Raw genomic sequence first — 14,671 nt, forward strand, 5'->3', positions numbered from 1 at the left:
TATCGAACTGCTTTATCCAGTCATGTTCGCTCATGATACTTGGGAGATGGTAAGCGAATGTTTCAGGGTCATCTTGGTATGCTTGCTTATGAGTGGGTTGGTACATCTTGTTGGGTTTTTTAAGGTGAGAGTGGTCAAAGCTTATGGCGACTGTTTATCGGGTTTTTTTTGGAAAAAGTGGGTTCAGAAGATTGGAGAGGTTCAACAGGTTCTCTCAGCTTTTCATAATTCGTGACCGATGTATCTGGAAGGACTTTGATAAGTTATTCTCTAGAAAGTTGTTTTGGGATTTGGGTGCACATGGTATTTCCGTTGGTGGCATCCACTTTTAAGAGCAAAGCATTTTCTCCACCTGGAAAAGAGATATCCATAGCATGATTCTGAACTCGCCAAGCTATTTGGTAGTGTAAAGTAGCCAGAATAGCATTTTTAGCTTGTGGAGCACCATGAATTTGGACTTGGAGCTTTAAAGCCTCCGTTAGATATGGATCATACAGGGACATGTTAAAATTTGGAAATATAGTGACAAAAACTGTCCCAGCATTTAGAGTGAATTCTGTGGTACCTAAATTCGCATGTTGGTATTCGTTATATCTGGTATCAAGAAGGGCAAGGCGAGCTACAACTGGCTGGCTCGTTCGTCCATGATATGTTAATGCAATTCTAATAGCACCAAAATGGACATGGGTGAAACCATGATGTTTCCACAGTCTAGGAAAATCATCTGGAATCTGCAGAGTGATGAATTGTTCCTCCTGAGTTGCTAGAATAGGATGCTGGTCAAGTTTTGAGGCACCAACATATTCTTTAGCTTCTTTGGGCTTTGGTTGGTCCAGGGAACGGATTTGTGACCACGGGGAACATGTCTTTTTAGCAAAAGCAGAGTATGGGTTTATGAGGGGTAGGTCGGTGGGAGACACTTTGTTTCCATCAGGTAAAATATCAACTTCATAAAGGTAGTCATATTTTCAAGAAACGGTTTTATACAGAGTAGGAGACATATTTATTTTTGCTAAGGACTTACAAGGGTTGGACGCAGATGGTAACGACTCAGACATATTTTTACTAAACTGCTCCTCTCTCCGAAAGAGATGGACTGGCTCTGATACCACGGGTATGTAGAGGGCAGGGAAACACCAAGCAAGACAGCCAAACTACAAGCACAATAGTTTTCTTACATAGTAGGACTGGGCTTCAACATCCCGAAGGACGGCTTGCCACAAACCTGACTTTAACAACCCGAAGGATGGCTTGTCAAGTTAGTCGGACAGTTTGAAAGATCGTAGATATGAAAGTTTTTCCTACAAAATGGGCTGGCTTCCTAGCCAAGCTACTCAACTCGGAAAAATATTCGCACTATTACAGACATACTGTCAAAGTTTCGCAAAACTATTGTACTCACAGCAAGCTCAACTTGCCCAATATTTCCTAACCCTATACTAACTTAGGATCAGCCTTTCCATGCCTTTCAAAGAGAAGAACAACAGAAATTTAGAAAGCAAATATTTTATTGATATCGAGAAATTTACAGGGAAATTGTTTGATGCCTTCTAACTACTACATAGCCTCCTATTTATAGGAGTTGGAGGCTTCCACAAGACTTATCTTACATGGCACACGGGCCCCGCTAGACATGTGAAGGGCCTAATAAAACAAACCTAATAAAACGAGCCTAATAAGAAAGCCTAATAAAACAAGCCTGATAAAACGAGGCTAATAAGACAACCTAATAAAACAAGCCTGATAAAACGAGCCTCATAAGACAGCCTAATAAAACACGCCTAATAAAACAAGCCTAGTAAAACGATGGGAACATTATTTGAAGCATGACAACCACGTGCAAGCATGTGACCGTGGGGTCCGCTTTTGTCTGTCTTGTAAGCACGTCAGTAAGCTTTATCCGACGGAGCGGTGCTTGATGGAGTCGACGGCGGAGTTGCGTATCCTTCCTCTATCCACCATTCTGGTCCATGTTTTTGCTTGATTTTTTATTTGTTTTTCCAGACTTCTTTTTCGCGACCTTGTGTAGTAGCATTTTTTGTTGGATGGCCCTGTCATCTCTGGATCTATTTTTGCTAAATCTTGAGATGGACTTTCTGATAGCCTGAGTGACTTCATCTTTGATTATTTCATACGACACTCGGTACTCCTTTGCTGCTTCTCAAACTCTTTCCCAATGGGTATGGTTATCAGTGTAATTCCATCGAGCCCATTCTTTCGGCCATATCTCCTTTGGGATACACTTATTTTGCTAGAAAATAATTCTCTGTGCTTCGCTGTATTCATCTTCTAAGGACAAGACAGAGATGGGGAATTCCCACCAGAGTGAAATATCTGGTTGAGCACAGACCTTCCCATCAATAATTTTTATCGGTCGATGTAACATGAACACTTTTGCTACATAGGAGTCTTGGAAACGTTGAACCCAATATCTTTGTGGTTTGAACCATTGCAGAAACTATTTGAGAGCAGGTTCAATCTTGTCAAAACATCGGAACATGTCGCACTTGAATTCCATGAAAATATAATACTGGTGACACAAGTACCAGAAAAACCATAATAGCTCCTCTGGAAAATCATTTTGCATGGCTATGAACACGTGACAGAATGGGTATTCTGGATTGACTTAGAATGGTTTAAGGATGGATCCTCTATATTTTCTAAAAACTAGGAGCTCGTAGAAAGTCCTTCTTTCTGTGAGAATGGATGGATCAAACGGGTCCACAAACTTGCTGAAGAATTTTGGCAGATGATCTGCTATTCTGGATGGACTAGCTCCTGATGAGTTTGTAAGCATGAAAATGTTGCTAGTTAGCCTCTTCTGCAGCTTGGCTTGAAATCTCTTTGAAAACTCATCTGGCCTGGATAGGAAATCCGCTAGAATATTATCTTTCCCTTTGAGGTGCTTTACTTGGAATTTGTAAGGGGAGAACCATTGTGCCCATCTGAGAATCTGCGGATTTGGGATAATCTTTGGATTTATGTAGATCATCTTCGGGAAAGCTTTCATATCCATCTCGATAAGAAACTCTGTGTGAATTAAAAAGAAATTAAACTTTTTAATCCCATTTTTTACGGAAAGAATTTCTTTGAATGTGGAATGGTAATGTTGTTCAGCATCTTTGAACTTTCCACTAGCATATCCACATATTTTCCGTTGGCCATATTCAACTTCAAAAAGTACCTCTCTCCAATATTCGTTGCTGGCATCTGTCTGCAATATCTTTTTCCCGTCTGATGGAATATGGAGGGCTTTAACCTCTTTTGAGATTTCTTTTATCATCTGAACTGCTTCATCCTGTTCCTTTCCCCAACCTTGGGCATTCTTCTTGAGCATTTTTGTAAGTGGAGAAATGTATGTAGAGACATTAGGGATAAAATCTGTAACATAATTAATCACACCTAAAAACTGTTGGAGCTGCTTCGTTGTAAAATTGGTGTCTGGGAATTTGAGCAGTTCTTGACAAATATGTTGTTATATCCCGCATTTTGTATAATCGGATAATTCAAGACAATCGCGGGAGGACGACAAGCAAGGCCATATCTTATTTTGTTTGGCATATGAGTTGCTTATGAAAAAAAAAATTAGAAGTGGAAATGATGAGGAAGGTCAAGGGCATAAAAGGAAATTCGCAATAATTTTTCATGAATTCTAGAACTCAAAAAAAAAAAAAGTGGGCTAGGGTTGGGCCATGTTGGCCGTCCACCTCTTGGTGGGCTTAAGCCCACAAGGTATTTTAATTTCATCCATTTAAAGGATGACTAAGTCATCTTATTCCACCATTTTCTAGAAATTTCAAGACAAGCAAGAACAAGAGAGAGAAGAGAGAAAAGCTTAAGGCCATTCGGCCATAGAGAAAGTCCATGAGAAAAATTGATAATAATTCTCCAAAAATCATTTCCTACTAAGTAAAGGGTCCCTAACAAGGTGGAGTAGTCATTGGAACAAGAAAACACAAGTTCTTGAAGTTACAACTTTGGCTAAGTTGGAGGATCAAAAGAAGAAGGTGAGAATTCATCTCCTTTAGATGTTATGAATATTTATGCATGTTGTAGTGTGCAAAAATGGATGAAATTCATGAAGGAAAAGAATATAGAGGGTGGCCGTATATGTATATATATATATATGTGTATAGGAAGTGTGTTTAATTATCTTGTCTAGTGTTGGTTGTTATTGTTATGAATGATATGTTAAAAATAGAAGTTGAATGACTTTGGAGAGGTTGTAGATATGCAAGCATGTTGTGGCCGTGAGTTGTGGTATGTATATGTGGCCGTGTATACATGATGTATAGCCGTGTATATTGGTGTGTTGTGAAAGAATAATGAGCAAGATATATTTAATGTTTTAGTTGTTGTGCTGTAGGTTTTATATTGTAAATAAAGGCTTGATAAGTTTGGTGAAGTATTGATAATTGGAAGATTATGTATATTGAAAGACAATGTTCCTGCATGGATGGCATGTAATGGTATTAGTATGATGTTGTTGGAATATATATTATAAGGTTGCTATTGTGTTATTGAAGTTGGAAGGTTTTGAAGAGAGTAGTAAATTGAGATCATGCATCTTGAAGGGAATATGTAAATTTCTAGTGTGATTATTGAATTATGTTAATAGTTTGGCCGGGTTTGAATTCCCGGATTGTGATTGATGAGAATTTGGTTATGTTGAATGTTGAGGATGGTATATTTACAGAGGAAGTGCTGCCGAAATTTCGGTAGCCAAGCGTTTCCTTAAGATTCTCACTCTAAGTATCCTAATAAAAGTTTTGGTAAATATAACCAATTTTGCAGATTTTGACGAAATTGCAACGTGAATTCGGAGTAGCAAAAGGAGCGGAAATAGGTATGTAAGGCTTCACCCTTCTTTCTATGGCATGTCTTAGATGTAATAAGTTGGGTACGAGCCTCGGGGATAACTCCGTTCCCCGAAATCCGCACCTAAAGTTTTCTCCTTTTTGATCAATAGAATTGAACTAGAAAGTGTGCAAAATGATGGAAAGACCTCCTAAACCCCTAGAACTTGCATAAATGGAACCCGATTACCCTAGAACCCTCACAAGTAACGCTATGACACGTAACATATGCAAATCCTATACGCCACCCCATCCGGCCCGAGGTGGGCCCGTTACTCCCAGATTTTCCTTACAGTCTTGTTTGACTTACTTGAAGTGAATTCAAAGGGAACCTTTGATCCCGATTTCGTTACCAAATGATAAGTACTATGACTCCTCTAACGAGGGCACTTCCATGGCGATAATGATGACAATGATGTTAGATAAGAGGATATGCCTATGATACGTACTACCGGAACGACTCTATGACTAAGATGACTAAGCTAAGTATCTTATGTAAACATAAAAATGATAAACTAATTTTTGAATCCTATTTATATTTCCTGGCTATGACTTTATTTTCTAAAGATTTCAAAGTCTATGAACTGTCATCTATGATGCCCATGATTTCATTCTACATTTACTTTAATATTATTCTCCGTTGATAGTCTCACCTTAAAATACTCGTTCCTTCAAGGTGAGACAAAGCGATCACGAGTATTCTATAATGTAATCGGAGGTTACCGACTTTATGTCACTCCGATAGACGTAACTTTCTTTGGACTCCCGTGCATGCTGGTTATATGATACAGGTATATGTATATAAGACAAGTATTTGTATATAAGACATGTATATGTATAATAGCGAAGTAAATGTACACGTATATGTATATGGGGAAAGGGGAAAGGCCACTGTTATATCACCACCTGATTCAGCTGGATTTCATCCTGGACGCGGGATGCCCGGACGTGGGATATGGGAGAGCCGTACGCGGCGTCTGTATATATATGATGTATGATATATATGATATGATGTGTTGGGACACCGTTGGGGAGGGGGTTGGGAGAGCCGATGTATTCGGCGTCTGTAAATGTGAGTAAAAGATACCGTCTACCGAATTGTACTGTTTTCTGTATATGAGAATAAGGGACACCGTTTTCTGAAAAAGGGGCAATGCTATGACATGATACGCTATGCCGAAATATACTATGATATGAGATGCTACGACATGACGTGATACGACACGCTATGATAGAGCAGCACATAATATGATAAAATATGACACGATATAAATCCTATTTTCTGTGTCTACGAGAAAGAAATGTCTCAAAGAGAAAAGGACAAGCCTACATAATAGCCGGCCTGAAACAGAGGCCTTCCCACGTACAGGTTACTTTCCTGCCCCGTTATATGTCCTATGACTCCATGATATTGTTAATCGTACTCTATGTTACTGTTTATATTATCTTTTATGCCTTACATACTCGGTACACTATTCGTACTGACGTCCCTTCTTGTGGACGCTGCGTTTCATGCCGCGCAGGTCAGCAGACAAGTGGATTTGATCCCTAGAAGCTCTACCAGCCGTACTTGACAGCGCTCCAGTTGTTCCGGGGCCTCACTTCAGTGGTACTATTTTGTGTATGTATTCTCGGGCACGACAGTACTCGGCCCTTTCTAGGTATAAATGTTCTATGTCTTGAGGCTCGTAGACAGATAAGCACAGTCAGTTATGTACTGCTAGATATGTGGTATTTTGGCGTCTTAATGTTGTTGTATAAAGTGATAACGAAGTTTACTAGCCTATGTTCATAATGACGCTGTTAATGTTAGCGTTCAAAAAAACATAATATGGCACTGTTCATATGGCTTGCTAAGAGGTAGAGGTAAAACGACAGACAAGGGGTGCTCGGTACAAGTATCGGGTACTCGTCACGGCCCCTAGTCGGGTCGTGACAGAAGTGGTATCAGAGCAGTTCGGTCCTAGGGTTTGTCTACGAGCCGTGTCCAGTAGAGTCTTGTTTATGGGTGTGTAGCGCGCCACACTTATAAACAGGAGACTGCAGGGCATTTAGGAAATATGACCTTCCTTGTAGTCTATGATCGTGCGATAGAGCTATGCTACCAGGTTTCCACATTCCTTTCCTAATCCTATGCTATGGTTTCAGTACTGTCGATGAAGAGATCAGCTTCAGATGATGGGGGCACCAGTAAGGCCCCTAGAGTATCTCCAAAGCCGAGTAGGGGGATCCCCGGCTATTCGATTGAGTCAGACCCGTCAGAGGACCCAGCCACAACTCCTCCAGATTTTCTGACTCCAGAGCGGAGGATCCCGCGGAGGACAGCTATGATACGGATCGGTCGGAGGACCCAGCGACGATTCCCCCAGAGATTCTGACCCCTAGGGCAGGGGACTCCATAGACAGTGGCTATGATACAGATCCCTCAGAGGATTCGACGATGACTCCCCCAGAGGTTTTTACCTCCAGGGAGGAGGATAGTCATGGCACAGACCCGTCAGAGCACTCTTCTGGGATGACGGATGAGGAGACTTCCGGGGGCACGCCAGTTACCCCCGTGATGGAGGACCGTGCCAGTCCGGCCACCTCGGAGAGTGCTACGGATTTCTTCTGTCCCTTGTTCCGGCCATCAGAGAACCAGGAATCACCGCTATTCTCTTTGGATTCGGATGCGAGAAATGACGAAGGTCGGGCGAGCGATGAGCAGACAGACGAGAATGAAGAACATACTTCACATGGTAGCTCCCCGGGCCAGGCTCGAGATTGATCGGCTACAGGTATATGAGATTTTCTTTAAAACTTTCTATGTATACGTAACCTCTGCAGGAACACTAATTAATAACGGCAGGTAGAAATTCAAAAAAGGGGTCAAAGGTTTAGCGGTTATAAGTAATGGCGACTGAGATGTCCCCGCCACCAGTGTGAATTTAGAAACCCCGGTAAACGATAGTTATATGTATGGATAGGAGTAAATAGCGAAGATTTAAGCAGAGGCAATATGGTAGTTGTATGGTTAGGAAAGTGAAGATAGGAGCGGGACCCGCCGTGAGGACGTTTTGGGAGCTGTTAGAACCCCGACTTACTTTAAATAATGTGACAAAGGCCGTACGGGGCGGTCGGTAAAATTACACCAGCGTTCGCGTATTAAATTGCACCAGAGTTTCAAGGTTAAGCGTGCTCAGGTAGGAGCAATCTCATGATGGGTGACCCCCTGGGAAATATCCTGAAAATTTCGTAAATACGGAAACAAGGGACGAGGATAAAAATTAGGCGGCCCAAAGTAAATTGGAGTGCGTAGAGTGGTTAGAAACCCCATGGGAGTCATGCAGGCCTAGATGGGCTGGACTAGTGGAATGAGAGGAAGCATGACAGAGCTTCAGGACTAAAGGAAGTTCGATTAGCTTCTGGAAGTAACATGGTGGTGGAAATGTATATAAGCACATGACATCTTATCTGTAACCATAGAACCCTAACAACCAGTGTCGCAATGCATGGAACATGTTAGTTGAATGAAACTCAGAGGACGCGACGAAGGAAAAAGGGTATAGATGTCACAGGGTGAGACCGATATTGATTCCACACTAGCTAATGCAAGGAATCCACGATATGGCGATATACGGGAACATGTCTAGTGAGGGGATGGATTCGGCAGACTATACGGAGAAGGAATTACAACTGTAAGGATCGCAAGAGGCGACGATCATCTAAAGGGCAGAGGCGTGCGTAGGCCCCTTAATAAAGGGGGGGGGGGGGGGGGAGAGCATGTTGGACCTAAAGTGGACTATGACGATTCAAGATCCAATAAAGGAGACTTATTAACGCAGGGCCAGCGTTCGGAACTAACTTAAATGACCTACAATATAAAGGCAACCTAAGCTCCTAAAATGGATATGCTAAGCGACCTGTAAGGTATTTATGAAAGAGACCTCCCCGAAGTATTATACTAAGCTGTGAGGCCAGTTTAACATTCGAGGACGAATGTTCTAAAGGGGGGGAGGATGTTATATCCCGCATTTTGTATAATCGGATAATCCAAGACAATCGCGGGAGGACGACAAGCAAGGCTATATCTTATTTTGTTTGGCATATGAGTTGCTTATGAAAAAAAAATTTAGAAGTGGAAATGATGAGGAAGGTCAAGGGCATAAAAGGAAATTCGCAATATGACTCGTGGAAATGTGGAGGAAGACGAAGGGCAAAATTGGAATTTGGGAAATAATTTTTCATGAATTCTAGAACTCAAAAAAAAAAAAAAAGTGGGCTAGGGTTGGGCCATGTTGGCCGTCCACCTCTTGGTGGGATTAAGCCCACAAGGTATTTTAATTTCATCCATTTAAAGGATGACTAAGTCATCTTATTCCACCATTTTCTAGAAATTTCAAGACAAGCAAGAACAAGAGAGAGAAGAGAGAAAAGCTTAAGGACATTCGGCCATAGAGAAAGTCCATGAGAAAAATTGATAAAAAGAAAACACAAGTTCTTGAAGTTACAACTTTGGCTAAGTTGGAGGATCAAAAGAAGAAGGTGAGAATTCATCTCCTTTAGATGTTATGAATATTTATGCATGTTGTAGTGTGCAAAAATGGATGAAATTCATGAAGGAAAAGAATATAGAGGGTGGCCGTATATGTATATATATATATATGTGTATAGGAAGTGTGTTTAATTATCTTGTCTAGTGTTGGTTGTTATTGTTATGAATGATATGTGAAAAATAGAAATTGAATGACTTTGGAGAGATTGTAGATATGCAAGCATGTTGTGGCCGTGAGTTGTGGTATGTATATGTGGCCGTGTATACATGATGTATAGCCGTGTATATTGGTGAGTTGTGAAAGAATAATGAGCAAGTTATATTTAATGTTTTAGTTGTTGTGTTGTAGGTTTTGTATTGTAAATAAAGGCTTGATAAGTTTGGTGAAGTATTGATAATTGGAAGATTATGTATATTGAAAGACAATGTTCTTGCATGGATGGTATGTAATGGTATTAGTATGATGTTGTTGGAATATATATTATAAGGTTGCTATTGTGTTATTGAAGTTGGAAGGTTTTGAAGAGAGTAGTAAATTGAGATCATGCATCTTGAAGGGAATATGTAAATTTCTAGTGTGATTGTTGAATTATGTTAATAGTTTGGCTGGGTTTGAATTCCCGGATTGTGATTGATGAGAATTTGGTTATGTTGAATGTTGAGGATGGTATATTTACAGAGGAAGTGCTGCCGAAATTTCGGTAGCCAAGCGTTTCCTTAAGATTCTAACTCTAAGTATCCTAATAAAAGTTTTGGTAAATATGACCAATTTGCAGATTTTGACGAAATTGCAACGTGAATTCGGAGTAGCAAAAGGAGCGGAAAGAGGTATGTAAGGCTTCACCCTTCTTTCTATGGCATGTCTTATATGTAATAAGTTGGGTATGAGCCTCGGGGACAACTCCGTTCCCCGAAATCCGCACCTAAAGTTTTCTCCTTTTTGATCAATAGAATTGAACTAGAAAGTGTCCAAAATGATGGAAAGACCTCCTAAACCCCTAGAACTTGCATAAATGGAACCCGATTACCCTAGAACCCTCAAAAGTAACGCTATGACACGTAACATATGCAAATCATATACGCCACCCCATCCGGCCTGAGGTGGGCCCGTTACTCCCAGATTTTCCTTACAGTCTTATTTGACTTACTTGAAGTGAATCCAAAGGGAACCTTTGATCCCGATTTCGTTACCAAATGATAAGTACTATGACTCCTCTAACGAGGGCACTTCCATGGCGATAATGATAACAATGATGTTAGATAAGAGGATATGCCTATGATACGTACTACCGGAACGACTCTATGACTAAGATGACTAAGCTAAGTATCTTATGTAAACATGAAAATGATAAACTAATTTTTGAATCCTATTTATATTTCCTGGCTATGACTTTATTTTCTAAAGATTTCAAAGTCTATGAACTGTCATCTATGATGCCCACGATTTCATTCTACGTTTACTTTAATATTATTCTCCGTTGATAGTCTCACCTTAAAATACTCGTTCCTTCAAGGTGAGACAAAGCGATCATGAGTATTCTATAATGTAATCGGAGGTTACCGACTTTATGTCACTCCGATAGACGTAACTTTCTTTGGACTCCCGTGCATGCTGGTTATATGATACAGGTATATGTATATAGGACAAGTATTTGTATATAAGACATGTATATGTATAATAGCGAAGTAAATGTACACGTATATGTATATGGGGAAAGGGGAAAGGCCACTGTTATATCACCACCTGATTCAGCTGGATTTCATCCTGGACGCGGGATGCCCGGACGCGGGATATGGGAGAGCCGTACGCGGCGTCTGTATATATATGATGTATGATATATATGATATGATGTGTTGGGACACCGTTGGGGAGGGGGTTGGGAGAGCCGATGTATTCGGCGTCTGTAAATGTGAGTAAAAGATACCGTCTACCGAATTGTACTGTTTTCTGTATACGAGAATAAGGGACACCGTGTTCTGAAAAAGGGGCAATGCTATGACATGATACGCTATGCCGAAATATACTATGATATGAGATGCTACGACATGACGTGATACGACACGCTATGATAGAGCAGCACATAATATGATAAAATATGACACGATATAAATCCTATTTTCTGTGGCTATGAGAAAGAAATGTCTCAAAGAGAAAAGGACAAGCCTACATGATAGCCGGCCTGAAACAGAGGCCTTCCCACGTACAGGTTACTTTCCTGCCCCGTTATATGTCCTATGACTCCATGATATTGTTAATCGTACTCTATGTTACTGTTTATATTATCTTTTATGCCTTACATACTCGGTACACTATTCGTACTGACGTCCCTTCTTGTGGACGCTGCGTTTCATGCCGCGCAGGTCAGCAGACAGGTGGATTTGATCCCTAGAAGCTCTACCAGCCGTACTTGACAGCGCTCCAGTTGTTCCGGGGCCTCACTTCAGTGGTACTATTTTGTGTATGTATTCTCGGGCACGACAGTACTCGGCCCTTTCTAGGTATAAATGTTCCATGTCTTGAGGCTCGTAGACAGATAAGCACTGTCAGTTATGTACAGCTAGATATGTGGTATTTTGGCGTCTTAATGTTGTTGTATAAAGGGATAACGAAGTTTACTAGCCTATGTTCATAATGACGCTGTTAATGTTAGCGTTCAAAAAAAAAATATATGGCACTGTTCATATGGCTTGCTAAGAGGTAGAGGTAAAACGACAGACAAGGGGTGCTCGGTACAAGTATTGGGTACTCGTCACGGCCCCTAGTCGGGTCGTGACATATGTGGCCCTGGGCTGTATGCTCCATGAACAAAATGCATCCCCAGAAAATCAATTTCCTTCCTAGCAAGAATCACCTTTTTCTGTGAGAGCATGATTCCATGTTTCTCCACTAGTTCATGGAATTGTTGAAGCAACGTGAGGTGTTCTTCCATAGTGTCACTAAAGAGTAAGATGTCATTAATGTAGACTAGTGATGTATGGAGGATGGGTTGAAATAATTTTATCATGGCCTTTTGGAACAATGAGGGTGCCGTTTTCAACCCAAAGGGCATGACCTTCCATTGAAAGTGGAGATCGGGTATACAAAACCCTGTTTTGGGTCTATCTTCTGGGTGTATTCCCAATTGCCAAAACCCCGATTTAAGGTCAAACTTGGAAAAGTATTTAGCTTTGGCTAAGTGTGAAAAAAGGGTGAGTTTATTTGGGATAGGGAATTTATCATCTTGGAGGAAATAGTTAAGAGGTTGATAGTTTATGACTAATCTGAGTTTACCTCTTGTTTGTTCTGCCCGTTTATTGACATAGAATGCCTCGCATGCCCATTGTGAATTAGAGGGATCGATAAGTCCAAACTCAAAGAGCTCTTCGCATTCTCTTTTCGCAAGCTGAAGATGATCTGGATTCATGCCGGAGTGACTTGCTTTCGTTGGATTAATGCTTTCATTCTTCTTGAAGGGGAGTTTAATGAAAAACTCCTCATTTATCCATAGAGGCTTTTTGCATTTTCCCATAAACGCCTTGTGAGAATCCGCACATGAATGCTCCACCAACCGCTTTTCTATCTCCTTGATCTGTTCAGCATCAGTTATTTGGAATAATCGTAAAACATTTGTATATGGCTTGAATTGTTTCTTGAACGTTATTCCATGGGCTTTGATCTGGAGCTGATCTTTAAGTTGGCTGAAGATGTCAAATCCGACAATGAGATCTTTTCCTAGTATATCTGATCCAATCAGCTTTGTTCGAAACTTCAACCCTGGGAAGAATTCAATTGTGATTGGATGCTTTGTGATGACTGTGGTGGTTAGGACTCAAGTCCCAGCAGTGTTGAAATCTTCGAAATGTGGAATCCATTGATCCTCAGGAAGGACGGCTGGGTTCATCAATGAACATACCGCTCCAGTGTCCATGAAGGCAATAACCTGGATTGGTTTATCCCATTTGGATGGATAAACTTTAAGCTGGACCTGTGGGATCACCATGATGCTGTTGATATCTTCTTGAGCCTTTCCCTCTGGTTCTTAAATTTGGTAATATTCATCGCCATATTCTTCGTACACATCTATGGAAAAGAGGGTCGTCTCTGTGGGTTCGTCCTCTAATGAGAGTACAGATTCAAGATCGCCATCTTCATCTAGATGGATACCAGTGTAGTCCTCTATTTCTGTAAGAAGCTTGATCGACCTTCTGGATTGGGGACAATGTTTTGCATAATGCCCAATCTTGTTACAGATGAAGCATCTATCATTTTTTCGGGACATGCCTGGGCTCTTCCTCCTGAAATATTTCATGCGCCTCCTGAACTGGAATCCTTCTCGTGAAGGCCTTGGCTATTTGAATCGCTTGAACCTTCCCTTTCGTCTGGGGACATGGCACGAACAGCTTGACCCAGTAATTAGGTCAGACTTTCCGCAAGCTGTATCAAGGGCTGGATTGTTTCGTATGATCTGCTTCAAAACAGATATCTTTGTGCAGATATCATCCAACGCTGGAAATATGGCTTGCCTAATGTAGCCAATTGGTGGGATCGTTATTGATTGAAACGTCTCCTCAACGATCGTCATGGTCCGGCTTGCTAACATCTTCGGAAGTGATGAAACAAAGGCTTGCTTGAGACTAGCTTCTCCGCCTAACTCAAAGAACATTTTAGCCATCTTCTGAAAATGGATATCGATGACATCTCTGTCAAATGCTACGCATTTCATTTCAAAGAACTGTCTCCTTAGTTTCTCTTACCTTTGGCCGGCATCTCCACAAAATACCTCTTGGAGTATTTTGATGTTGTAAGCAAAGTCTTGGGATGTGAGAAACATATTTTTGTCTTGTGTCCCAAGTGAATTCCACCAGTCTCGGAGAATTCCGGAGAACCTTGAAGTGAATTCTGACAGGATCATATAATTTTCCCGTTCGACAAGATTCTTTGTCACCATCCAAGTGAAGAAATCTTGGATCCTTTGGGGCCATCTTGATACTTTGATATCATCCAGACTGAAAGTATGGAATCCAGTCCCAACGAATTTTGCTGTTGTTGGTTCTAGACTTCTTTCTGGAATTGGCTCATCTGTCATCCCGTCACGATCATCATCTACTTCAGAGATTTCTGGTTCTCTGGGTTGATTCATGAATATTGGCGGGTTATTTTCTTCTGTAGAGTCAACTGAGGAATCTTCGCTTGTCTCAACGCTTGCTTCCGTAGTTTCAGTATCATATGAATCTTGGTCACTGGATCCTATGGTATCATCCTCCTCTACATCCTTTGTGAGTCGGGTCACGTAGAGGTTAG

Source organism: Lycium barbarum, chromosome 10 (assembly GCF_019175385.1).
Source record: "Lycium barbarum isolate Lr01 chromosome 10, ASM1917538v2, whole genome shotgun sequence".
Taxonomy (NCBI): Eukaryota; Viridiplantae; Streptophyta; class Magnoliopsida; order Solanales; family Solanaceae; genus Lycium; species Lycium barbarum.